At 39.8% G+C, this 27405-nt stretch overlaps 1 protein-coding gene across 1 annotated transcript in view; it reads left to right on the forward strand.

The window, feature by feature from the left end:
* The first annotated feature begins 1253 nt into the window (after positions 1-1253).
* Positions 1254-27405, forward strand: part of tmem200a (transmembrane protein 200A) — a 36293-nt gene continuing 10141 nt past the window's right edge. Inside the window, exon 1 of the mRNA XM_037685374.1 lies at positions 1254-1288. The gene's annotated coding sequence lies outside the window, so the exon portion shown is untranslated. The remainder of the gene's footprint in view (positions 1289-27405) is intronic.

Raw genomic sequence — 27405 nt, forward strand, 5'->3', positions numbered from 1 at the left:
TGTCACGCCCCCTCCTCCATTGCCGGCCCTCTTCCTTGTTGACAGTCGTGTCAAACTGGTTGAAAACAACAAAGTCCATGCTCAATCATTTTTCAGCACAAAAAAAGAAACTGTCCAGATGACCTGACTGAAAAATGTTGGATTTTATACCTGGATTATTGAGCATGGACTTTGTTGTTTTCAACCAGTTTGACATGACTGTCAACAAGGAAGAGGGCCGGCAATGGAGGAGGGGGCGTGACAAAGGGACCATCTTAGCACCAACATAACTGGTTTGTTCCACTTTGGAGTAAGCTGTTGGGGGAAGAATCAGTTTTGTGTTGTGTGTTTCCTTTACTGATGAAGCCTTCTGGATGGAAGGCGAAACGTTTCAATACTTTGTTTAGTTGTCTTTATTTCTGGGCTTTTTCATTATTTGTCCCCGTTACATGGAATCTCCACACATACACACATGCACTTAAGTCGTATACAAAATACACTTAACGCGCACGCGCACGGGCGCACGCGCGTGCGCACACACACACTATACAAAATAATGCACACACGTACAACTCCTTGAGCATGTATACAAAACCCCCTTCCTCTTCCATCCATCATCCCCCCCTCCCCTCTCTCTCGCTCTCTCTCTCTCTCTCTCTCTCTCTCTCTCCTTTTTTGTTACATTCCCACGAGTGGAGACGCGCGAGCAACTGAAGCTGCGTCTCTCTGCGGTTCTTTGTAAACAAAAACCCGCTCTATTCTCACAGGATTTTTTTTTTTTTTTAATTCATCGTCCAGCTGCCTCTTCCTTCCTCAAACACGTTTTAATGACCGTTCGCCTGTTTGGACCTGAAATCAAGTTGTTTTGGGGCGCGAGGAGCGTTTGGAGTTTTACGCATTCGGTGACCCGGTGGAGACGTCACCTCTCCCGCTTCCTCCAGCTCAACGAGGAACTGCTCCTCCGACGTGGAGTCACAGGGTACGACCTTAAAGAAGCAGAATGAGGCAGAAAAGGGATTTCCTTTGATTGTAATGAGCGTGGCTCTCCGCCCTCGACTTGTGCGCGCGCCGTACTACTCTCCATGAAGCGTAAAGACGCGCACCGCGTATATTAAAGCCTTCAGAAGACACTCGGGTTCCAGCCTGTCATGGGGGCTCTTCTTCATCGATGAGGAGCTTTGAGCTCTTGTACAAACCTCTGCCTGAGCTGAAGACCCCGCACTGTGGAAGATGGGTTTTGAGTTCTTCCCAGGTCATAGCCTGATCCCCCTGATGGCACATTGACAGTGGAAACTGGGCTTTTGTAAAGGTAAGAACTGAGACCCAGCCAACTCCACATAAAGCTGGAAGAGCTATACATGTTTAGTGTTTGTGTCAATATTTAATATTGTTTTGATTAATATTGAAAGATAAAAACCAAACCACAAGCTCAATAGCTGTGAAGTTGAAAACATGTTGAATATCGGTTGGTGTCAAAGTTGAGAAGATGACATTAATTTTTGTTGTTTGTACTAAACATAGGTCAACAATTATTATTTTTAAAGCTAATTTGTAGTGACCACTGTGTTCAAATCAATTTTTTCTCACCCAAAATATATCTTTAATGTCAAATTTTGGGGAAAAAAAAAAGGCATAGTTTGTAATTTTATTCAAAATTTTGGAAATAAAATCCCAGTTGCTATAAAAGACAATCAAAGTTACTGATTGTGATTTAGTGTTCAGTGCAAATTCACCCCCTTTTGTTGGTGGAGTGGAGGGTGATCTGTTCATATCCATTTTCAAGGTGCCCTTCTTTAAAGGTACATATTTGTATTTTGCTCTTTTTTCCTCTTATTGAGTAATGCCTGTCTACCTGATGTGGATTCTCTGCACAATTAGTTGCAGCACAAGCTCAACCAGGCATTAAAATTAAGGGCCTAAAATTCCCACGTACCACAGCTTGTTCAGTGCAGTTATCTTCAAGCAGTTCGTTGCATTTGCAGAGTACAAAAAAACGAGCGACTTAAGGTAATTAAACCTGTTTTAAAACATTTTTATTTACACTCAACACCTGATTATTTCTGTACTTGATTATGAGTGACCAGCAGAAACTTTGAATCAAAACCATTCCTTTATACACTTAGATCTCTTTCTTTCTATACTTTGTCTAAATTCTCAGTGGGATCTCACTAAATTGGAACTGTTCTAAACATATCTGTGTTTGGTTGCAATTCTCTGTCAGTTAATGTCTCAGAAATGTTAGTGTCTGCAGTGTTACTGTGAAAACAATTCAGGATTCTTTAGAGTTAGCAGTGTATTGAATCTTTACTTTCAAAAGTGAATGTTAGAAACAGTCTCAAACTTGGGTTATAGCACATACAGTGCATATTTTAAAGTTAGGGGGCAGAAACTTGATGATTGGGGTTAAAGTCTTACTCCCCAGTCCGTTTGATTGAGCTCAAATATTTAGAAGAAGGAACCGGCACCAAAATACTTCAGCATGGAGAGGCACTTTAATGTCAGAAGCTCCGTCGTCAGTCTGATTGTGCAGCGAGTGAAACGCTGTTGAATTAGGAGTAACTCTCACCTTGGGAACTGTTTCAAGAACCCAGGGAACAGTATGCATCCGAATGAGTCAAACTGCTCATAATAAGCCATGTTTGGCTGCTAAACATGACGGAGAGCTGCATCTCTTTAATTTGACAGGCCTTATGAAGTCAAGTGACGTGTCGTCCTAATCCTCCTTCACTGATATGGTAGCTGGATAATCCTGTTTAAATACCTCCCTGGTAGGTCAGCAGTCCTTTTCTCTGTTACTTTAAAGACCCCCAAGGTGAAAATAGCTGGTAAAAAAAATATTCATTGAATGTAGAAATAGAAATATTGTTGTTTGTCTACTTATTTTACAGGGTTTTCAGCTAAGACTGTGTGCTTATCCATTATGTGGACACATGACAGTTATTGCTGTTTGGTTGCAACATGAAAAAACATATAACATATACAAAGTAGTACACATGTAAAAATGAGAGGGAGGCTGGTGGAACAGTGAGGCTACAAGGAGCAGAGGTCACAAAGGTGCAGGACTTCAAATACTTGGGGTCCACTGTCCAGGAAAATGGGGAGTGTGATAAAGAGGTGAAGAAGAGTCCAGACAGGATGGAGAAAAGTTTCAGGAGTGATTTGTGACGAAAGAGTGGCAGCAAAGGGAAGGTTTACAAGACAGTGATGAGACCAGAGAGGCAGCACGGTGGCACAGTTGGTAGAGTTGTTGCCTCTCAGTGAGCAGGTTGCCCTGGTTCAAATCCTGATCCGGGGGCCTGTCTGGGTGGAGTTTGCATGTTATCTCTGTGCATGCGTGGGTTTTCTCCAGGTACTCCAGTTTCCTCCCACAGACCAAAAACATGAATGTTAGTCTGATTGGTAACTCTAAATTGTGAGTGAGAGAGTGAATGGTTGTTTGTCTCGTTTGTCTCTGTGTCCCTGTGTCCCTGTGATGAACTGGAGACCTCTCCAGGGTGTCCCCCACCACAGTGATGGCTGGACATGAGCACCGGCAACCCACATGACCCACAAAGGAAGAAGCGGGTAAAGATAATGGATGGATGGATGGATGGATGGATGGTGCGACCACGTATGTTGTACGGTCTGGAGACAGTGGTAATTACAAAAAGACAGGAGAAAAAAAACGAAGTGGCAGAAATGAAGATGTTGAGGTTCTCCTTAGGAGTGACAAGTATGGATACGATTAGGGATGAGATCATCAGAGGTACAGCACAGGTTCAACAACTGGGAGATAAAAATAGAGAGACCAGTCTACCATGGTTTGGACATGTCCAGAGGAGGGACAGTGGGTATATTGGTAGAAGGATGTTAGAAATGCAGCTGCCAGGAAAAAAGACCAAAAGGAGATATATTGATGCAGTTAGAGAGGACATGGAGGTAGTTGGAGTGAGGACAGAGGATGCAGAGGACAGAGTGAGATGGAGGAGGATGACTCTCTGTGGAGACCCCTGAAGGAGTACCAGATGGAAGAACATATACTGTATAACAAAAATAGTAAATATTAATAGTAAACGTGAGGTCTCATGCATTAAATTAGTCCTCACAGTATGTGTTGCAATGACCAACTTACAACCATTTTATGTTTGCTCAAGTACAGTAAATAGGCTGTGGTGGCCATCTTGAATTGAATTGACTCCAAAAGGTTATTGACTTGTAGGTGAACATTTATTGATGACTTTTTAAGAGTTTCATTAAAATTCACCCCGTTCACGATGTGATATTTTGCTAACCATACAAACAAACATACAGGCTTAAAAACAGAATCGAGCAAAGACATTATTGCCTGCTTCTCAGTACGTAATAAGTACATGTGTAAGATAAAGCTGGGAGATTGCTTAAAGAGTTTTTTTAGATACCGTAGTCCAGTTTTGGCAGCACCGCTGAAGGGTAGTTTGGATGAGCGTGTGACTGACTGACAGCCATGACTGTGAGGAAGACAGAATGAGTCATTTCACTGGGATCAACATGGGGGCTCTCTCCAGGACACATGCCAGGCACGAGCGCCTGATGATTCAATCCAAAACTTAATTTAATTGAGATGAGCTGAATTGATCATCTGGAGTAGCAGCGCTGATTAAGTGCGAGCGATGCGAATCATTTTAGGAAAGCAGTGTTTATCCTCGGTTTAATGAAGGAAGAAAACAAGATTGTGGAGTGAGCACACAGGCTTTGACACTCGAGGGGTTGCGTCCGAAAATGTGCTGCTAAAAGGTCAGAGTGAAAACACACAGTGACATATCCTCCAGACAGATGACTCACCCGTGACCGTGAGTCTGCTGGAGCGCAGCACAAACACTCTCTCGTTATCTGCTTTTCATTTGTTTGCATTACAGCAGTCCCTCGATTGTTGCAGGGGTTACGTTCCACACCACTGTGATAGGTGACAAACCATGAAGTAGGAACACTATATTTATTTTAATATTTATATATTTGAAGGCTTTATAAACCCTTCCCACACTCTTGCAATATTCTAAACTCTTAAACCTACATCATTTTAACAACATACATATATGTACTGTACATCCATCCATCCATCCATTATCTTTACCCGTTTGTTCCATTTTGGGTCACGGGGGTCGCTGGTGCCCATGTCCAGCAATCACTGTGCGAGGGGCGGGGTACACCCTGGACGGGTCGCAAGTCCATCACAAGGCCACATAGAGACAAACGAGACAAACAACCATTCACTCTCTCACTCACACCTAGGGACAATTTAGAGTTACCAATCAGCCTAACATGCATGTTTTTGGTCAGTGGGAGGAAACCGGAGTACCCGGAGAAAACCCACGCATGCACGGAGAGAACATGCAAACTCCACCCAGAAAGGCCCCTGGACCGGGGTTTGAACCAGGGACCTGCTCGCTGAGAGGCAGCAGCTCTACCAGTTGTGCCACCGTGCTGCCCATGTACTGTACAGTACTGCAAAATTGTACTCACCAGCTCTGCAGAGCAGCAGTTTGATTCTGGTCGGGCTTGGTTCTGGTTCTGCAGACCTACCCTTCAGCAACGAAGCCCACTGCCCCATCCAGGTTGATGTGCACATGGATAATTGAGCTTCAGGAAGCTTCAGGATTATTTGCGAATTTCCTGTCAGCTCTGTCAGCTTAATAAATAGATACTGTATTTTCTCCCGTATAAGTCGCTTCAGCATGCAAGTCGCATCAGTCCAAAAATGTCTCATAAAGTGGAAAAAACAAATATGTCACTTCACTGTATGTCACTTTTATTATGCATCACTGCTGACTCCTGGAAATGTGGACCAGTGTTGTTCCAAAAATCAATTGGCTGCCAAATGGCAGCTGCAGGAGCGCACACGGGAGGACTTGCTGTGCATTTCTTCAAAAATTTAACAAGATTAACTCTTAAAAACAATTATTTGTTTGACCTGACAATATAGCAAAGGTGTGTCTCAGTTTAACTTTTCCTTAATAAATGCACTTTAATGGTCAAAACAGCTTCATTTCAAAAATCGACTGGCGGCTGTGGTAGTGCACACGGGAGGACTTGTTGTTCATTTCTTTGAAATTTAACAAGATTAACCCCTAAAAACAATTATTTGTTTGCTCAACATTATAGCAAAAGTATATCTCTGTTTTTTCCCTTAATAAATGCACTTTAATGGTCAAAAAAAGAGTCATTTTGTCTAGACCGTGTGATGAAATGAAGCTGCCCCGAAGTTGTCAAAGCTCCGCCGCCAAAGTGGGGAGGAAGGGGGCAGCGAGGCGCATGATCCGCGATGGATGGATGGATGGATGAGTGGATGGGTGGCGCACCGCCTCACAATGTTTGTGTGTGTGTGGTGTTGTAGCGGTAGTTGTCAAAAGCCTAGAGGGCTCCCTCGCACCTCTAGCGGTTGCAAATGGTAATGTTTAATCTGGTTCATGTCAGAATGAATGAAAGTGTCAGATGTCAGTCAAAAATTGCGTTATGAATATGGAAAAAAATGTATACAAGTCACTTCGGCACATCACTTCAGGACTGACAAATTTATGCAAAAAAACTGCAACTTGGGGCCAGAAAGTATGGTAGTTTCTTCTGTCTTTGTGTTCCAAAAGTTTCCCTCCATTTCGGCAGAAAGCAGCGGCTGGAAGCACTGTTGGCTTCTGGGTAGTTTAGTTCTTTTGACCGGCGTTACAGTGAAGACTTACTGAAAGAAAACTACAAAATGGCGGTGCCTGTCCGAAGTATTTATTTATTTTTTGTTAACTTTTTATCCCGTACTGTCCCAATCACATGAGTAATATTAAAGTGGACAATTGTGTGTTGTGTACAATCTTACAATGAAAAACCTCTAAAGTGCGAGTCCGTGAAAGTCGAACCGTGAAGTAATGAGGGACCTTAGAAAGTATTACCTTAGAAAGTTGCCCCACTACACAATTAAATGTCCTGAGATTTTTTTGCTACAGATACAATTTTTTTATGTGGTTATTCCCATTATAATGTGAATTTTGACATCATCAGACTCCAGTTTGAACAGTTCATGGCCCTGAAGCGACCACAAGCAATCACATGCAACTCGCTGTGTTTACAGAAGTAAATATAGATGCTACACATGTTAAACACGTACGTATCGATTCTGAACTTGTTTTGCCATCAGAACCCAAAGAAGATTTAAACTGCACGAGGTCCATATCAATATTATTAATACTTGGATCGATCCACATACCTCTACCTCACTGACGTTGGATGAAATGCAGCATGACTGTTCAGACTGCAGTCGCTTTGAAAACCATCAGCTGTGTATTTGATTTAACACAAAATATGCAAAAAACCTGAGTTGGATTTGAATAAAATCTGATTTACCACTTTCAGACTGTGATAAAATCAGATTGGATATGGGGAAAAACTGTATTTAGGCCACTTTTGGTTGCAGTGTGACTGTAGCCTTAGATGGAGGAATGATTAAAAAAAAGAGACCAAAACTGGAAAATAAACTAAAAAAATTTAAAGTAAAAACATCTGACCAGTGGTGCAGACGTCAAGTGTTGCCTCAGCTTTGATCCACATCAGATTTGACCTCAGCATCTGTAAAAATCAATGGATTTTAGTTGCTTGTGAGAGCTAATACAGATTAGCGCTAGCAGCCATCCTAAACTATATATATTCCAAAAGTTTATCACATGTACATATAAATCCTAAAATCACTCTGAAAGTTTCTATGAAATTTGTCATGAAATATTTTTCCAACAGACAAACAGAAGTGACTCTAAATGGTCAATGCAAAGGTTTTAAGAAAGGATGTTGCCGCGTCTTGAATCAGATTGACTTCAGAAATTAACAAGTGCAGAGACGCATTAAAATTAGTTTCTGAAACGTCATTTAAATCCATTCTGTAATTCACAAGATATTTTACTAACAGCACAGACAAACAACCAGACACTGGCAAAAATCACTGCCACGCCATTTTTGCCTTGTTAGACATTATTAGTAATGCGTTGCTTCCAGTACAAATGAGAATGACTGAATGCAGCAACAGTTTCAGATCTGGAAAGGTTTTGAACAATTAGTATCTTACCTGTTGTGGATAAATCTAAGAACAACCTCAGTTTGGAGAAACAATCCATTCAAGCAGGTCCAAGAACTAAGTACATCACTGCTGAGTTAAAACAAATCTAATCTTCAAAAATTTCACAGCAGCTGAGTTGCTTTACAAATCTTCAGAATGCTGTCAATTTCACATTACATTGGCATAATTTCCATGAGCAAATAGCTTCAGTAGGGCTGTAGCACTTCCAGCAGCCTGACTCACTTCCATCAGAAATTAAAAAACGTTTATAAAATAGTATGTTGGTCTTGCACATGGAGCATCCGTTAGCTTATTATGTCAGACATAAACACTTGTTCTCCAAACTGAGGTCCCTCGTAAAGATATCTACAACAGGTAAGATAGTGCTTGGTTATAACCTTTCCATGTAGCTCTACTTCAAAAGATTGAAAGTACTGTATTGCTTTAACATCAGTTAAAGTTTATACCTCAAATTTGTTTTGTGCTTTAAATTTCATCAGTTAAGGTTTATTTTAAACACGGTTGAGAGAAATCTGTGCAGCATTGGTTCTAGTTACCCCATTAGTTGTAGCAGGTGTTGGTTTTGTCAGGGAGCATGTATTTTTCACACCTCTTATTATTCAGTCATAATGGCTTGGCTGTAGGGAAGTTTCTGGTGGAAATCTGTGAAATTCTTGATGACACTCCGTTTCGCTCCAACTGGAGAATAAAAACAACAAATCCTGCACCGTTCTCACACCAGCTGTGGGGCTTCTGTGCGGCTGAGTCTGACCTCTGACCTCTGACCTTCCTGAATAACCTCAGGAGCAAACAAAGCGACGGTGAAATGTTTGGCTTTAAAAAGAAAAAGATTTCTTTCTTGCGGGGCACACAACTAATCCGTGTCACAGCTGCACGCCAAATGTCATCTCGTCCTTGGCTTCCATTTTTATTTGTCAGGTGTTTTTTTTTATGGAGAGGTAAAAACAATAAGCTTGAAAAAAAAAAACATTTATAGGGGATTACATGCTTTACTACACTACTACATCAACTACTGTACTGTATTTTTATATACAATTAAACAACATACTGTATTGTGCAAAATACCTGTATACATAAAGCTAATTTATCCTGAATTAAAGTAGAAGGTAGAGAACTTTACTTTTCTGTAGTAATTTTTACTATAGTTTGGTCCTGTAGCACAGTAAACAACCTTCTCAATAACTTTTTGAGTAGGAGGCTAATGGCTCAGAGTAGGACAGGGCTATTCAACTGGTGGTCCTAGGGCCAAATCAGGCCCATGGGTGTGCTCAGTTCATTCAGAGATCCTAATATACAAAGTATATCCAGAACGTGATCCAAGAAGCATAGTCGAGATAGTGGGCAGCAGAGTCAGTACTGTGGTCAGAGAGGATAATCCAAATCAGGTGAGGGACAAGCAAGGTGAAGAAACCAGGAAACAGGTGTGAAGTCGTAATCCAAAAAGACAAGGCGTGATCATTAGGCACGAACAAGGAGCTATGGATGTCGTCAATATCTTCTTATTCTTCTAGTATTATTTTATGTCGGTTGGCAGACCAACTGTTAAGGTGCATTACCGCCACCTACTGAACTGGAGTGTGGACGGAGATAAACAGAGAGAGAGAATAAACACCTACTGCTGTGAAATCAACTCAACTAAATTCTCTCTATTAAGTTGTGTATTTTTCAAGAAAATAATATTTGATCTATTACTTTACTGACATCACTACTAAAAATGTCACTGATTGTAAATTTAATATTCATTTTATTTCTTTCTTTTTGGAAATGCCTTCTTTCTGATTCATAACCAGGGCATTCCATAAAAACATGTTGAACCGTTTCAGGGAGATTATACATTTGTCAGTGTCACAGCATGCTTTCCAATTATCTTAAGGCCTGTATGTCCTATTCTGATCTGAGTAATTATTGATTTGAGTTTCCTGTTTCTTCCTGCTTTCCTTGTATATTTTACCTTTTTCTGAATGTTATACAAGTGTCTTCCTGTATCATTAATGTCACAGTTTTCCTGCCATACTTTCTTAATATATATATTTATTACCATTTTACATTCATCTTTGCTTAATGGAATTTCATAGTTCATATTTTTAGATTTTACTGCCTGTTTTGCAAGAATGTCTGCTTCCTCATTCCCACATGTGCTGGAACCCAAACAAAATGTACAGATATCTGCCTTAAGTCAAGTTTATATAGAATATGGTAAATCCTGTTAATAAGGTATTTTCTTTTTGAGTCACTTGATTTAATGCTTAATAAGGGTGCCATATTTTTAGATGCAACTACACATTTTTGACCATTATGTTTTTCAATCCACTTTAAACCCATGAGTATTACTAATAATTCTACAGTATAGACTGTCAAGTTATCTGTTCTTTTCTTCAGATATGGAATATACACTGCTGCTCCAGTATGTCCTGATTTTGGATATTTTGATCCATCTGTAAATAATATAAGTTTATTCATATATTGCTTATGAAGGAATTGTTGCACTAAAAAGTTTTCTGAAACATGTTTCCCTTTATTTGTGATTAATTTATGCTAAGTTAAATCAACAGAAGGGTTAATAACCAATGAGGAGACTAAATGTTGGACTTAAATGCTCTGCTTTTTATTTTACACACAAACATGTGTCAGAGCAGACATGACAGCAGGTTCATTATAAAGTACGCAGATGATTCTGTTATTGTCAGTCTGCTTAAAGGAAATGAAAGTGGCCATGGGCAGGTGACTGAAGATTTTGTTCAATGGTGCGAGGACTCTTTCCTCAAACTAAATATTGATAAGACAAAAGATATGATCATTGATTTTAGGAAGAATCTTCACAAGCACGAAGTCACTTTAATCAAAAGCCAAGCTATTGAGAGAGTGCGGTCTTACAAATAACTTGGGACAGTCATATATGACGAATTAAACTTTGAAACCAATTTTGACAAAGTGTGTAAGAAGGCCCACCAGCGATTATTTTGTCTAAGGAAACTCTGTCAATTTAATATTGACCGAACCACGATGACCATGTTTTATCGTGCTTTTATTGAATCAGTTTTATCTTTCTCCTTGGTCTCATGGTTTGCTCAAGCAACGCTGAAAGAAAAGAGTTCCCTGCAGCAGGTTGTTAAGCTGTCGTCTAAATTGATCGGAGGAATCCAAACATCTGTGCATTAGCCAGCTACAGCGGATATCTTCTTCTGTTATAAAAGATGTTTTTCACCCCCTTCACAGGGAGTTTCAGCTTCTTCCCTCTGGTCGGAGGTTTTTAGTCCCTAAATGTAGGACAAGACGTTTTAAAAATAGCTTTGTTCCTACTGCTGTTATTGAAATGAACAAACTGAACTGACACCGGTGTTCTCGGTGTTTTAACAGATTTTTATCTAATGATAAACTTAACATTTAATATATTTTTATACTAGTTGGATTTTAAAGTTTTACTCTCCTCTTTTATGTCCTACTTTGCTTTGAATATGACTGTGGAGCCTTGATTATCTGTAAATGGTTTATTTGAGGTGTTCTTACTTTTAACATTGTGTGTACGCATGGATGTATGCTTATGCTCTGTACCACTGCAAACCAAATCTACCCTTGGGTATAAATAAAGTAACCTAACCTAAATCTATTTCGTGCAACCCTGCATACTGAGCTTTTATATTACCAATCCAGACAAAACTGTACATATTTGTTTTCTGATGTTCCCAACATTCCTGTAATACTTTATTAATCGGATGCGTTTGGTCGTGTTTAAAAAAATATATATTAATTCAATATACTGGCGTCAATATCAGGGACCATGGGAGGTTTAATAATTGGGCAGAGTAGAGTGGTGAGAGGAGTCCTCATGGTTTAGAACAGGTGTAACAGATGAGTGCTGATTGAGGTGACAAGGCAGAATGGGCGTGGTGCGGGGTGACAGGAGCAGACTTGAACTGAGGCACGAATATGAGGAAAACAGAGCAAGGGGACAGAACCTATGGCAGGAGGGGGCAGAAACGTGAGCAGATGGGGACCGTTGATCATTACATTTATTTTTAATTAAAACAATTTTAAATCATAAAACAGCCTTACTTAATGAGAATAAGTGCTGGATGTTCAGCTCCTGAGCTCTTGGCTTTCAGTAACTTTGGCCCCTGCACATTTTAGTTGAGTAGCCCTGGATTAGGAGGCTGGAGTCATTTCCCAACATAAACACATACAGGTGGATGTTCTGTGAGACAAATGTTGGTGAACGCAGACTGTTTAAACACAGATTTAAAAGTCTTAGCATCACAGGCATAAGAGTTATGAAGTCATAATCAGCAGCAGCTGTCAATCAAGTTTGTAGAGGAGGGAGAATGAGACACGGGTCAGTAAAAAAAAAAAAGTAAAGTTATGATTTATTTGTTGCAGAACATTACTTTTAGATGAACGTGGTCTAAACAGCATTGGATATTTTAACATCAATGCTCTGCAACCTGAGCTGAGATGAAAACACGGAAACTCCACCTTACATTTCTCAGGGAAGTTTCAGATTAAATCTATCCATCAGGTGTTTCGCATTTGTCTACTTTTTATTATTTTTGTTTTCTCTACTTGGCTAATGTTTACTCTGCTTATACTGTTAAATCTAAATGTTATAACTCTGAGCTCAGTTGTTGGTTCTGTTACTTCATACAGTCTGGACATATGTCAAACTCAAGGCCAAATCGGAATAAACATTTATTTTCATCTGCAAAAAATATTTTAAAAGTAGCACTCAGATTAAATTTGAATAAAAATGAAATTACATTAAAATCTTTAGTGTAGCTCTTAGCTCTAGTTATCACATCTGCTGTAATGGTCCCTGATGGCTTTTATTTGACTCTTGTCTTTTTCATTACAAACCCAGAAGGCAATTTAAGTTATTAAACATTTCCTTCATATAATTAATTAAATAAAAAGAAATGTGATGAGTAAAGCCACAATTCATATGCATACTACAAAGTGACATCAGCAAAGTTATGTTTAGTAAAGTGGGTCTATAGATTAAGTTGTATTTTCTATTTCTGTGTGTACTTGATGTGTGAAAATTATGATGTGATGATTCAAGTATTTAATTAAGCAAATAATATCAGCAGACGTCTTGGTCTAAGTTCTCAGAGCTTGTTAATCTCATTAATCCTGTTTCTTTCTATGAATAATTTCTGCCACATCACACTGAATATGTGCAGATGTTGCTTCTTATTGCCGTATTTCGTGCTGTGGGTGCACTGTGGGATGTAATAGGACTTCACAACTTTGTCTTTAGGAAGTAACTGCATATTAAACAAAAATATATACACAACACTTTTGGTGTTGCGCCCATTTTTCACAAGATCTAAGACGTTCTATGTACACAACAGGCCTTTTTTTTCCTCAAATATTGTTCACAGATTTGTTTAAATCTGTTAGTGAGCACTTCTCAGAATCAGAATAAGCTTTATTATCATTGTACCGAGATACAACAAGAATATGTTCGTACAGTCGTCCGAAAGTTGGGCGGAGTGCACGTTGCTGCTGCTCTTTAAGAGCGCGGCCTCTTAGCATTTTCAGAATACTTTTAGGCTTAGATGAGAAAAGGGGAAGAAAACATAAGGATAGAAGGTATATAGAAAACATATCTCTCACACCATGTCCTAGACAGGGCATGGTTTGATGCATAAAAAAATCTACCACAGCAAAGCAACATAAATAAACATAATGCATATGAGGCCGGTGAAGGCATTGAGTTTTAAGGTCTTAGCATAGTCCAGAGCGCCCCCCCCCCCCCCACACACACACACACACTTAGCCATTGTCCAGATAAGAGGTGTTTGTTATCATCCAGCTGAGGTTCTGTCAAATGTCCATGGCCTTGGGGAAGGGAGGGGTGAGGAGACAGACAGAGTGTCTTAGTTCTTCCTGGGATATTGTGAAAACAGAGATAGTCCAGATCCACAGTTTGGGTCAGGCAGAACTCGTAAATTGCCATTTCTGCCTTTTAAAATCTTGCTAGAACATTCTCTGATGGTGACTCCAAACAGCCAAATTGATTATTTACACTGAAAGTCGAGCTTACAGCTTCTCCAAGATTATTCCCAACCATTCGTGGATGCTGCCAGAAAGTTCACAGTCCTGATATCAGCCTGCTTCAGCTCTGATGCAGCTCCACATAATTCAGTCTGAGTGCTGCCAAGCTTTGACACATTCCACACGAACTTCTAGACGATCCAGATTTCACCAACCCAAACAACAGAAGTTGTCATCATGAATCCAATTTTGTTTCCGTCGAGGTAAGAGGGTCCTCCATTCACCCTGACTTCTTGTCGGGAGAAGTCGATCAATTTTATTGAGACCAGCTGATCAAATCCATCGAATTAGGCAGGTATGCAGAAATAAAAGAGACTCTATGAAGGGTTTACAAGACAAGAGAGAAAGCAGGGAAGCGGTGGGACGGAGCAGAGGAGGACACATCTGCTTCCACCGAGAGCACAGAGATAATCGAGATAATCCTTCCACCTCACAGGTGTGGCATATCCAGATGCTGATTGCACTGGTGTGTCTTAGGTTGACCACAATAAAAGGCCACTCTAAAATGTGCAGTTTTACTGTATTGGAGGTGCAGGGTCAGAAAACCAGGCAGTATCTGGTGTGACCACCCTCTGCCTCACTCTGTGCAACACATCTTCACATAAGAGTTGATCAGATAAACTGTGGTCCACTCCTCCTCAATGGCTGTGTGAAGTTGCAGAATATGGTCAGGAACTGGAACACACTGCCATATACGCCGATCCAGAGCATCCCAAACACATGCAGTGTCTACAGTATTGCGCACTCTGTGCCAGTCTGTTATGGTGAAGTTGAAGCTGAGCGGTAAGGCGAAGCTCTTTGTTTACCGGTTGGTCTACATTCCTACCCTCTCCTATGGCCATGAAATCTGGGTAGTGACTGAAAGAACGTGATCACGGATACAGTAATACATACAAATCACCCGTTTCGGATGTTATCAGCCATTAAATGGCTGTTATTAGTTATTATCATCTCTATATGTAGCGGTCAGACTGCCCCTCATGTACCTCCTAGTGGGTTTAAAGGTACGTTGTTAGCGTTGTTACTGATGATAATAGGCTCTGTTTTTAGCTTTGTTAGCGCTCATAATAGCTTCATGTGGTTAGGTTTAGAGTAAAGGGCCTGGCGGTTAAGTTTACGGTCTTGGTTAGGTTTAGGCACAAGGTTAAGGGGGTTAAGTTTAGGGTTGGTCCTATGGGTCATGTGTAAGCTTACGTTTAGGAAAAGGGTTACATAAGCTGGAAAAAAAACAAAAAAGACTTCCTGGTTTACTCCCATGTTACGCTGGTAGGTGGGACAGTTTCACTGCTACATATGGAGATGATAACAACTAATAACGGCCATTTAATGGACTGATAACATCCAAAGCCGCTCTACAAATACAGTAATTTACAGAGTAAATACAATTCACTAAAACAGAAATTAGGTTCTAAAAAACAGACATCCACCGCTCTGATCCTAAAGGTTGACTTCATGCAGAAGTGAATTTTGTGAGTGCAACACATTTAACAGGAATTATTAACACAAGGGAGGAAGAAAGGCAACATGACTAAATCATTTTGTTAAAGTGAGAGGCTCTGCACAGAACAGAGCATGCAATAAAAAATATGCTAAACAGGGCTGTGAAAAAACACAAAGAGGACGAACAACAAATTAATTCATGATTAATAAACATGAATATACAATCAAAAATAAACAAGCAAACTGAGACTATATGTGTGAAAAGTCAGAAAATTAAATATAATTGAAATAAACAAACCAGGTAATAAAAAATAAATGTAACTTAAGATGGTAACAAGTCAAATACTTACAAAACCCAGAACAGAAGATTTATTAAAGCACTAAAATCAAAATGAACGTTTCTAAACCAGAAGATCAGATTAAAAAAACAACAACCTAGGAATCCACAGACAGTGACAAATTTACTTCAAACACAGAAAAATACTAAGAAACATACTGGATAGTGTGATTTACTGCACTGAGCAGTGTTACATCATAGCTTTAAGTACCAGACAGGCTGAGTGAATCACTGGAGGGTCCCGAGGACATAACCACAATAATTTTATTACCATATACTGTACATTCTTTAGAGTGCTGCACAAAGGAATGAGGGGGTTTGTGTGTGTGTGTGTGTGTGTGTGTGTGTGTGTGTGTACACATTGTAAAGAGGCTTGTGAAAAAAGAGTAAAATGCACCTTCATTTAATTAAAGCAAAGCCTTGTGTTTGGATTTGGTTTGCTGCACAAATACCTTTTTTTCATGCTGTAAATCTGTTTTATAAGCAGGTGCTGACAATTACATATTTGTACAGTAACCACAAAACAGATTCAGTCCATGGTGACTGATGACAGCACGATCTTACTCAGTTACTCCAGTTACTTTCAGTAAATCAGGAAAAAAAGTGGACAAACCAATTAAAAAGACAAACAAACATTTAACCTTGAAACACCATGGCTTTCTGTTTCAAAATCTTTTGCCAACTTCTGGAGTTTTGCATTTTCCATCATTCATAACAAGTTGGATGAAATGGTTCTTTTCCTCTTTGGTATTCACATTAAACTAAAACAGTCTGTGACCTCATTCTTTTGAGCTAACATGATTTGTAGTGTTGTACTTCACGGTGACACGAGTATCTTCTAAAGTGCTGAAGTTTGACCTGAACGTTTAAAAAAAACTTGACAGATCTTCATTCGAGTTAAAAGCTGAGCCAAAGACTTGCACAAAAGAGAAAAATAATAGTTCCTATTACCTTTTGTTCACGAAGCATTTGAAATAACTCTACAAAGTCCTGCAAGAGAGCTGAAAGTGAAATGACTTAAAGGGATAGTTTAGACTTTTGAAGTTTGTTCTGTGGAAAAGTTATGAACAAATAGTATCTTATCTGTTGTAGATGGCTTTTAAGGTCCCAGTTTGGAGAAACAGTTTAATTCTGACCAGACTAAGCGAGGCTAAGACCAAAATGGATTGTTGCTGGCATAAATTCTGCTCCCCCAGTTCATAAAGTGGGAGAACTTGTGTTTTTGTTCCCCCATTTTTAACTTAACCAGCTATAAGACAAAATCTTTACTTGCTCCATCTTTATTATTTTGTTGCATACTAACATTTTCTTTAAATCAAAATCTACACAAAGTTGCTCTTTTTAAGTTTTTAAAGCGTGCTGCCTCTTTTTCTCACTTTAAATCAGATAAAACAGATTAAGAGATTTGAGATCACATTAATTTAGAGCACAAAATACCCACAAGTGTTTCAAAATGGTACTTTAAATCTCTTTATGTTAAACCTATAATGCGTGGCAGGTAGGCCTGTCACAATAACAAATTTTGCTGGGCGATTAATTGTCTCAGAAATTATTACGATAAACGATAATATTGTTTGAAATTTGACAATAATTAATTCTTGTCAAATTTAAGAAGAAATGTTGGTTAATTTGTTTTGAGTGTAGTACCTTTTTTGACCACCGGATGGCAGTATAAGACAGTTTGAACCGAAGGATGGATAGAACCGTGAGAACCGATCAACAGAGGATGCCATCTCCTCTGTGGTCCACACTGTGCTCAACCACCTGGAGCAGAAAAACTCTTACGTCCGTATGCTCTTTGTGGACTTCACATCTGCCTTCAACACCATGATTCCCCAAACCCTGATGGACAAACTATTACTAGGACTAAGCCCCATCCATTTGCAACTGGGTACTAGACTTCTTAACAAACAGACCACAGTTAGTGAGGATCCACAACTTCTCCTCCTCCACCATAACCCTCAGCACTGGCTCTCCTCAGGGATGCGTGTTGAGCCCCCTCCTGTTTACTCTGCTCACGTATGATTGGGCAGCTACCCATCCAGGCTGTCACATTGTAAAGTTTGCAGATGATACAGTGGTGGTGGGATGCATCATAAACAATGATGAGTCCAGCTACAGGCAAGAGGTGGAACACCTGGAGAGCTGGTGCAAAGAGAATAACCTTCACATCAATGTAAAGAAGACAAAGGAAATGATTGTGGACTTCAGAAGGGACAAAAACACCTACACCCCCCTGATCATAAGAGGATCTGCGGTGGATGTAGTCTCCAGCAACAAGTACTTGGGTGTACACATGAATGACAACCTCAGCTGGAGCAACAACACCACCAGCCTGATCAAGAAAGCTCATCAGAGACTCTACTTCCTCAGATGGCTGAGATGAGCTGGTCTGGGAAGCTCAGTCCTCACCTCCTTCTACACGTGTGCAGTGGAGAGCATCCTGTGCTCCAGCATCAACGTGTCATGGAGGCTGCACAGCTGCAGAAAGAAAAGCTTTGCAGAGAGTGGTGAAGGCTGCACAGAAGTCTGTCTGAGTCAGTCTCCCCACCATCACAGACATCTACACCTCCAGATGCAGGAAGAGGGCCACCTGCATCATGAAGGACCCCACTCAACCAGCACACACTTTTTGCCCCGCTCCCCTCAGGAAGGAGGTTGAGGAGCGTTAAGTGTATAACCACTAGACTGAGGAACAGCTTCTACCCTGAGGCTGTTAGACGCATGAATCTCTAACCAGAATAATCACTGTGAAAAAAAAAGCACATCATGTTGCTGCTGATCTGTTTCATGTTGGTGCTGATCTGTTTCAATGTTGATGTGTTCATGCGTGCTCATCTGCTCACACAGACTCATGTTCATGTTTGTGCTGAGGTTCGACGTAATGTTTTTATGTTATGAGTGTTTAGTGTATATTTAGTTGATGTTTTTCTTAGTTCATATCTTAGATGTTATTACTGTTTTTCTCTTACATTTTATTGTTGGATGTAACTGGGACCCTGTGTACATAATTTCGCTCCACCACATGTACCACATGAGGTGCGAATGACAATAAAGAAACTCTGACTCTGATTCTGATAGTGACGGAGCCAGCAGAGTGTCTCTTTACGAAAAATGGGAGGGAGGCCCCTTGACGTGACATGGGCTGTCTCTACTTCCTTTTTTCAATTCTCAACATCGTGGATGCTCGGTGTGATTAGAGCTCTTCAGCATAGCATTTTTCACACAAAGCTTTTAATAAAAATTCAGTAAACAAGTTCTCAGCTTCTTTTTGAAGAGAAAAACAACTTTTTACACGAAGGCACGGGTTTCAACCATGAAATTTGGAGCTTCAACAAGACGGAGATTTTTTTCCGAGGTCGGTCTTTTAGCCTGATGCATGCTCAATAATCCAGGTAGAAAAATCCCAAAAAGTTCAATCTGGTCCTCTGGACATTCAAAAATTTGTTTTTTGTTTTTTGGGTCGGTCTTTTAGTTTAGCTCTTAGCTTAGCTTAGCTTGTTGCTTAGCTTCTCAGTTTAGCTGCTTTTAATGATCCAAAATTGTGATTTTGGATCGTTAAAATGGATTTTAAAGAGAAAGAGAGGGGTCAGTGAAGAGGACCGGAGTTGAGCCTTTTGTCATCCAGTGTCTTCAGTAGAAAGAGAGACACGAAGAAATAATACAGCCGATAAATGAAAATGAGGATGATAATTTTCATTTATCATGCGATTAACTGATTTATTGTTTATTGCGACAGGCCTAGTGGCAGGTTGACTGTACAAGTACTGAGGAAGAAGTGGCTAGTGGCATAGAGGAACAATTGGGCAAACACAATGAACCAAAGAAACAAAGATTGTGACACCTCAACAGTGGGATTATTATCTTGATGTCTGTGATGACTCTGAGGGTGCATTTTCATATCCATGATTTTGCTCCCTCGTTTAATAACTAAATCAGACATCCATGAATTCAGTCAGAATAAAACTGTTTGTCCAAACTGAGGCTATTTAATAAGCTCTCCACAACAGGTAAGATATTAATTGTTTATATTCTTTCTACAGAGCCAAACAATCTGAACTATTGCTTTGATACTATGAGGACAAATATAATCTAATATTACTGTAATATTCCCAAAGCCAAATATAAAGAAAGCTGCAGATTTATTGATAGTGTTGTTTTTAGGGACATCATGCTCCGTGGTATTTCAGGCGACCTTAACGTCAGCAGGGAGGGGGTTATCCGTCAAGATAAATTCAGCCAAAAAGAAAAACAAGTGCTTTTGATGGTGTTTTTGTTGGCCTTTGTTCATCCCAAGAGCAGAAAGAAAAACAATCTTCCCACCATAACCAGAGTAGTACTGAAGTGCCAGTTGTTCCGTCTCTGCCACGCTTCAACTAAATATTCCTGTTTGTCCGTTTCTTTCATATTTCATGTCTCTAGACGTCACCTGTGTCCACCTCCTTCACCACATGGTGATCACCGGTCGCTGATGAAACCGTTTTTGGATCTGATGGAAGAAACGCCAGATGTTTCAAACACAAACACCTGTGGTGTATTTTTTGTTTCTTTCTTTCTCCCTCAGGCTGCCTTCATGTACTCCAAAGTGTTTTTTAATTTTTTTATTTTATCTGCTCTGGCACAAATCAAAGAAAGGAGATGCCAACCTGAATGTAGGTCTCTCTTTCACCACCACCTCTTCTCCACGTCAGCCCTATCGCCTGCTTCCATATCCACCCCCCTGATTCTACACATCCTTCGACATGCCTTCCTTTCCTCCTCTTTTTAAATCACACTTTTTTAAACTGATGTGGAGGAGGAGGGGATTAATTCCAGCACATATGCCATGACATAAACACGTGTTTTTGCTCATTTGCTCAGTTTTTCCACCCAAAAGCTTTAAGTGACTCACAGTGAACACAAATCTGTTATTATACAGTGCAGTGAAAAGCAATTTCTTTATTTTTTTTACTTTACTGAGCTAAATTTTCCATTCTTAAGTAAAACTGATCAAACTGATATTAAAGAAATGTGTTTGAGACTGGTTAGTAATCAAGTGTCTAGATGTAGTTTGTTACAGTATGTAATAAGAAGTGGGTCCAGCTCTTATCAGTACAGTATTTTTGTTTTATTTGTATGAATGACTCATAGATCAGTGACTTCACAAATAAAAAAAACATTTCCTTCAAGATGACAAGGTTCAAAGACCGAAAAGAGAAGAACAAGAAAGAAACAACCAGCTTTAAAAGCTACAACTTTTAAAAGCCTTTGAAAAAACACGTAGATCTGTTGCTTACAGTGATAGTTAAGCTCTTCTGTGGAAAGATTATAGACGATAAATATCTTACCTGCTGTAGATAGGTCTTTGAATGACCTCGCTTTAGAGAAACAGTTGATTTCGGAGCGGGTCAACAAGATAATGGTACATCTGAGTGTAGAGCCATGACCAAAGTGGAATGCTGCCATTCTGGATTTTTACTGTGGTTCATGTGAATGTGATTTTCTAAACCTTTGCATTTCCTGTTATGTCATTTTTATATTGCCCTCTTCCAAAGGCAAAGGTGGAGCATTAATGTTTTAGCCTACGTCTGTTGTGTGTGTTTGTCTGTACCATTAGGACAGTATCTAATAAATCAGTGGTTCCAAATCCTTGTCCCTGAGGAACACCATCCTTCATGTTTTAGTTGTTCCTCTGCTCCAACATGCTTGATTCAGTGGCTTAATTACTTCCTTACATTCGGCAGATGCCTGTTAATTACCAATTTATTAAAATCAATCGTGTTCAGCAGAGGAACAACTAAAACATGCAGGATGGTGTTCCTCAGGGTCCAGGGTTGGGAACCACTGTAATAAATCACTGACTGGATTCAGAAGTATTCACTGGGTGTACATCTTCAGCTGAATAAATTTAGGAGTTAATTCCTCCCAAAATGGCCGCCACGTCCAACTGACCTTAGAAAACACAAAAATGGGCATAACTCTACCAATTTTACAGATACTGTACTAAGCTAAAATTTGATGTGGTAGTAGCTGAGCGTTATCTTCAACATGCACTTCGAGCAAAACAAATTGCACATCTTTCTTTAAACTTTGACAGTAACTGTGGAAGTCAACACTGTTTGTCCGTTAGCAAAATATCTCATTAATCATGGGGCTTTTTCTATGAAACTTTAAGAAAATTATCCTTGGCTATACATCTACAACTGATCACCGTTTGCAGGGAATTAGCTAGAGCTAATTGACCTCAACAGACAAAAAATATGGTAAAATTCAGTTAGTTTTACAGATATTGAGTTATAATTTGCTGTGGTAGTAGCTGAGTCATTCTTAGCACAAACCTCAAGTGTTTTCACTGTTTGACCAAAACAGCTATAACTCCATCATTTCTCAACATAAACTGATTCTAATCTAAAACTCTGACATTAAAGGCAATGTGCATTCTTTCAAGTAATGCTTTTCATCAACACAGAAATCTTTGCTTGTTTGCAAGTTTATATATATATAAAAAAAAAAAAAAAAACTGGAGCAACAAATAGCTGTTGTGCTTCTGGTGTGAACCGGAACAGTTCCCGGAAGAAAGCTCCAACCTATCATGCAACAATCTAGAAAACAGCATTCATATGTACATTATAAAATATTTTAGAGTGGAGTCTCTTTAAGGCAGCTGCAATCCAGTTTGATCCTGGATTAGCTGTTAGCTTATCATCTCAGTCAGAATTAAATCATGTTTCTCCAGACTGAGGCCGTTCAAAGAGCTATCTACAACAGGTAACACGTTATTTGTTCATAACCTTTCCACAGAACCACACGTTAATAGATGTGAACTCCCACCTTCAATACCATTTTAAAAACTGACTGTCTGCTTCACTGCAGACAAAATAATAAGAAATCAGCGCGAGCTTTAGGATTTTTGCACAGATGCTATACCTGTGATTCCTGTGCACACAGCTGGTGGTTGCTATAGCAACATGTTGGCTAACAGCAGCAGCATTTTGCTGTAGGGACAATATCTCATGTGATGCAGCCTATAGATTAGGGAAATAATTTTGTTTTTATTTTTTATAAACCTTACTATGCTTTAAAGCAGCAGGCGAGGTGGAAGTTTAGAGGCAATAAAATCCAGTGAAAACATAAAGTGTCTCAAAGTGTTGAACAGATTCCTTTAAATGGTTAACATTAAAATGCTTTTACTCTTGTGTGACTGTCAGTGTGCGTTACTGGGGCAATCACACGAGAGCTAATTCATTATTTATCAAACGTGGTGACTGGAGCTCTAAATTTGATTTTAGTTGCTTTTGACAGGAGGTGTGGGCGCATCAGAAGCACACAAATGTAGATATGAAGCTCGTCGTTTCAGCATAAATCAATAAACATGTCCATTTTAAAGCCTGAGCCCAACTCATCAAAGGTTTATTAGGCATGGCGTCAAAAAGAGGATGATGAGGGAGGAGTTATCGACTTGTTAGAGCTCGTTTGCGGCGCATAAACTTAAGGTTGGGGCTCTGCTCGCTCTCCTCGGCAGAACCGTTGTGTCCAGTTCAGAGGGCTCTCTCGTTAGGTGGATCTGTTAGGACAGCAGCTCCTCTCTGCTGAGTTTCCGCTCCAGACTTGTTAAAACTACAGCGCAGATCATTTCCCCTTGCACTCTTTCATCGTTAAAAGCTTCCCGCTCTCCTCTTGTTGTTTTTCAGGTCGTTCTTTTCCTCCTGTCACTCCTCTCCGTCTTATGTCAGAGCAGCTGTTTTCCCCACATATGGAAAATGTGATTATGTTTTTGCTTGTGAATGTTGCAGAAAGTAATTACTGAATGTACTTCTCCAAATGATCAACTGTGAGTTAACTTGATTCAAGATGGCTGCCACAGCCAACTGACTTTAATAAACACAAATGGCTACTAATCTAAAAACTTTTACAGATATTGACCTAAGTTTTGGGCTGGTAGGAGCTGAGAATGATCCCCAACTTGTAAATTTTAGCACTCAGATCGTACAAGATCTTTGTTTACAATTTTGCCATTAGCTATCTGGAGTCAACTCTGCCTGTAAGCATAATAATTAATAAACCTCTAAATGGATTTAAATGAAACTTTCAGAAAATAATCATTAGATGGACGTCTGCAACTGATTTAATTTGAGAGTTGACCCAATTCAAGATGGCCAACAAAGGCAACTGACCTTAAAAAACTCAAATGTGGCTATAATTTAGTCAGTTTCATATATATTATACTAAAGTTTGGGGTGATAATAGCTGAGAGTCATTTGAAACACATATTTCAAGTGCTACTTTTTACACAAAAGTTTTGCTAAAATCTTAACCAATAACTTGGAGTCAATTTTGTTTGTCTGTTAGCAAAATATTTCATGAACCACGGGTCAGATGTGGATGAAACTTCATAAATCAACTGCTGAATGTACATCTACAACAGATTATTTTGGAGTCAGTCCAATTCATGGTGTCCTCCATAGCTACTCAACATCAGTGTGACTAGAGATGCACAATATTATCGGCATGATATCGGCCAATATTAGCGTTCAAGTTCAATATCGGACATCGGCGATTCCATTAAAATAACTTACCGATATAAAAGGCGTTGGTTTTGCCTGCAGCAGCAGCCCAACGTGATGACGTTGCAGCGGCAGCACAATGCAATGACGTCACGTGCGCCTACCCAATCTCACGGCGGAGAGGAAAATTCAAAATGTCGGCGGTGTGGAAGTTTTATTTTTCGTTGGTGAGGATGTCGGATTCTGAAGATTAATGGACTACGTTGATCCTTGCTACATCATACGCAGTCGGAGATATTTTTCCGATGCAACGTTACCTGAGTTACAAGCCGTCATTTCTGACGTCATTGAAAAGCTAATAGCCAATAACATGACTTGTTGGGTGAGTTTTACCACAGATATTTGGACGTCGTATTAGCCCCATTAGCATGATTCGTCTTACAGCACAATGGATAGACAAAAGCTTTGAACTTAAAAAGGCTGTCCTTCATGCACAAGAGTGCAGAGGATCCCACACTGCAGCTAGGAACCTGGAACAAGCCTCCACAAGTGAGACAGCATTGCAAGTGACTAATGCTAATAAATACCATTTAACACTTTTCATTTAATATAAATTAAAGTGCTCTGCATATCATATGGCTGAATATATGTCACCAGCTCTTACAGCTGTTGCACAATTTTTGTACCAAATAAGCCTAAATAAGAGGGATATGTTCTGACAAAGGAACGTATATAAAATATTGGTATCGGCATCGGTTATCGGCTGAATAAGTTTTAACATAGACATATCGGATATCGGCCAAAAATCCAATATCGTGCATCCCTAAGTGTAATGATTACTCAATACCCAGATAGTAAGCGACCAAAAAGAGCAACTCCAAGACCAGGAAAAGCTAAAAGTTTATTTACAAAATGTGAAATCAACAGAACAGCTGAAACTCAGCTGGGAAGGACTGGAACCCTGGAGAGTAAGGACAAGAGTTACCATAATATGATGGTTTGGATCCTTGAAGATGATTCAAGATTTGTTTGTCTCTTACTATCGAAGGAAAAGGTCATTGCATGAGTGAGGATCCAATAGTTCCAGTAGGAGGTCCCAGAAAGGTCGCATAGATCAGTGGGCAGGTGGTGGAAGGCGAGGAACGGCTGGAGGAATCACTAGGAGGCTTTAACGATGAAACCAGGGAGGTCCAAGGCACAGGAGGAACAGCCAGTGCTGAAACACATGAGACAAGGTTTTAGTCTTAACAAAACACCAGGAACGGTAAAGTGAAAAGGAACACAACTACTGGTAGTCAGATAATGCACCAGCGCCGGATGGAAGTCATCACCTGCCATTTATACTCCTACAGCTCATTAGAATGATCCGCAGGCATAAGCCTGTTGGCGCCATCTGGTGTCAAAGAGCTGTAGGGAGAAAAACTGGAACTCCTACAGTCAACAAATAAATGGATTTAACTCAGTTTTTCACATATTGAGCTAAACTTTGATGTGGTAGTAGCTGAGAGTCGACCACAACATATTCTGAGCTTGGCATCCAGCAATGTGACTGGGTGTGACGGTTCTCTTTCAAGATTTAACCATAACGGTTACACAAGATAGTTGAAAACTGACATGAAAGATGACCGGTGATGTGCATTCCTTCAAGGAGTGCTAGCCTTTCATTTAAAGCTGAATTTCAGTATATATTTATGAGTCAATGTCGTGCCTTACAGAGACGCTTCTTTATTCCCTCGCCATTTCCTCTCTTTTCACACACTCCTCTTATCCCCCTCGCTGTCATTTTTCTTTTAATCCTCTCTTCCTCTTCCCTCCCCTGCCATCAGTTTCCTTTTTTTTCTTCCTGTTTCAATAAACAGGAAGTTTGTTGCTCGCTGGAAACTGTGTGGGTTCTTGTTTGACGTGCGTAGCTTAAGGAGAAAGTAGAGCCCAGGAATCCACAGAAAAGCAGCTGCTTGTTTTTATCCGTGTATGATTCACCGTCTGTGACACAGCGCTCCAAAAACCAATACGATGATTGACATGAAAAATAGATCAAAAATGAGAGGACGAGGAAAAAGGGTAGGAGGAGAGACCGTCTGGTTTGGTGTGATTTACAGCAGCTAAGCTTTGTCTGTTTAGGAAAATGATTACTTCAGAGAGTGGAGAGGAAAAAATAGGAAAAAGAAAAAGAAGCTGAATGTGGTCGAAAAAGATCAAATTAAAACTGGAGACAAGGCAAAATTAGAACTGAAGATTGGATACGGGAGAGACAGGGAGCGAGATAAACAGAACAAAACAAGATGAGGGGAGGAAAAAAGAAGGAAGGGAGGGAAGGAAAAGATTATTCACGCTCACAACCAGATCACATTAACACAGACTGAGAGCGAGGATGGAGGAGATCGAAGAGGGAGATGTGGAGAAGCAAGGGGAATAGAAATCGGGAAATATAAAACACGTTGCTGCCACGGCTCAAGCTTTTTTCCCCCAGAATAACTCTGTGGTTTTTATACAATGAGACATTTTTACAAACCTGCACATCGTATGGAAAACTGGAACGAAAGATGGTAGCAATTAGGAAAGTATTAAACCTGCAACAGAAGGGATGTGTCTATTGCATGGAACATTAAACAATCACATTTATGAGATATGATCACAATTAGAAATCATTTTCTATCTAAAGCATGTATTTCAACATGAAAACACTGTTATTTAACATGCAATCATGCAATTTATAATAAACAGAACCTGAGAACAGATCCTCTTGTTATTTAAGATGTTTTTCTTGCAGAACTGCCTAACGCCTGACACCTTTCACATCAGAGTTTTAAACTAAGATCATCTCGTGTCATCTCACCGGATCTGTTAACAATCCAAGTTTGTGCTAAAGATCAGTCTCAGCAACTACCACACCAGATTTTAGGTCATTGTGTGTGAAGTTGATTACCGCATTTTTCGGAATATAAGGCACAATATCAATGAACGGGTCTGTTTTCATACATAAAGTGCACCCGATTATGTCAAAGTTAGAGTCAGAGTTTCTTTATCGTCATTCGCACCTCATGTGG

This window comes from Nematolebias whitei, chromosome 12 (genome assembly GCF_014905685.2).
Source record: "Nematolebias whitei isolate Nwh7 chromosome 12, NemWhi1, whole genome shotgun sequence".
Lineage (NCBI taxonomy): Eukaryota > Metazoa > Chordata > Actinopteri > Cyprinodontiformes > Rivulidae > Nematolebias > Nematolebias whitei.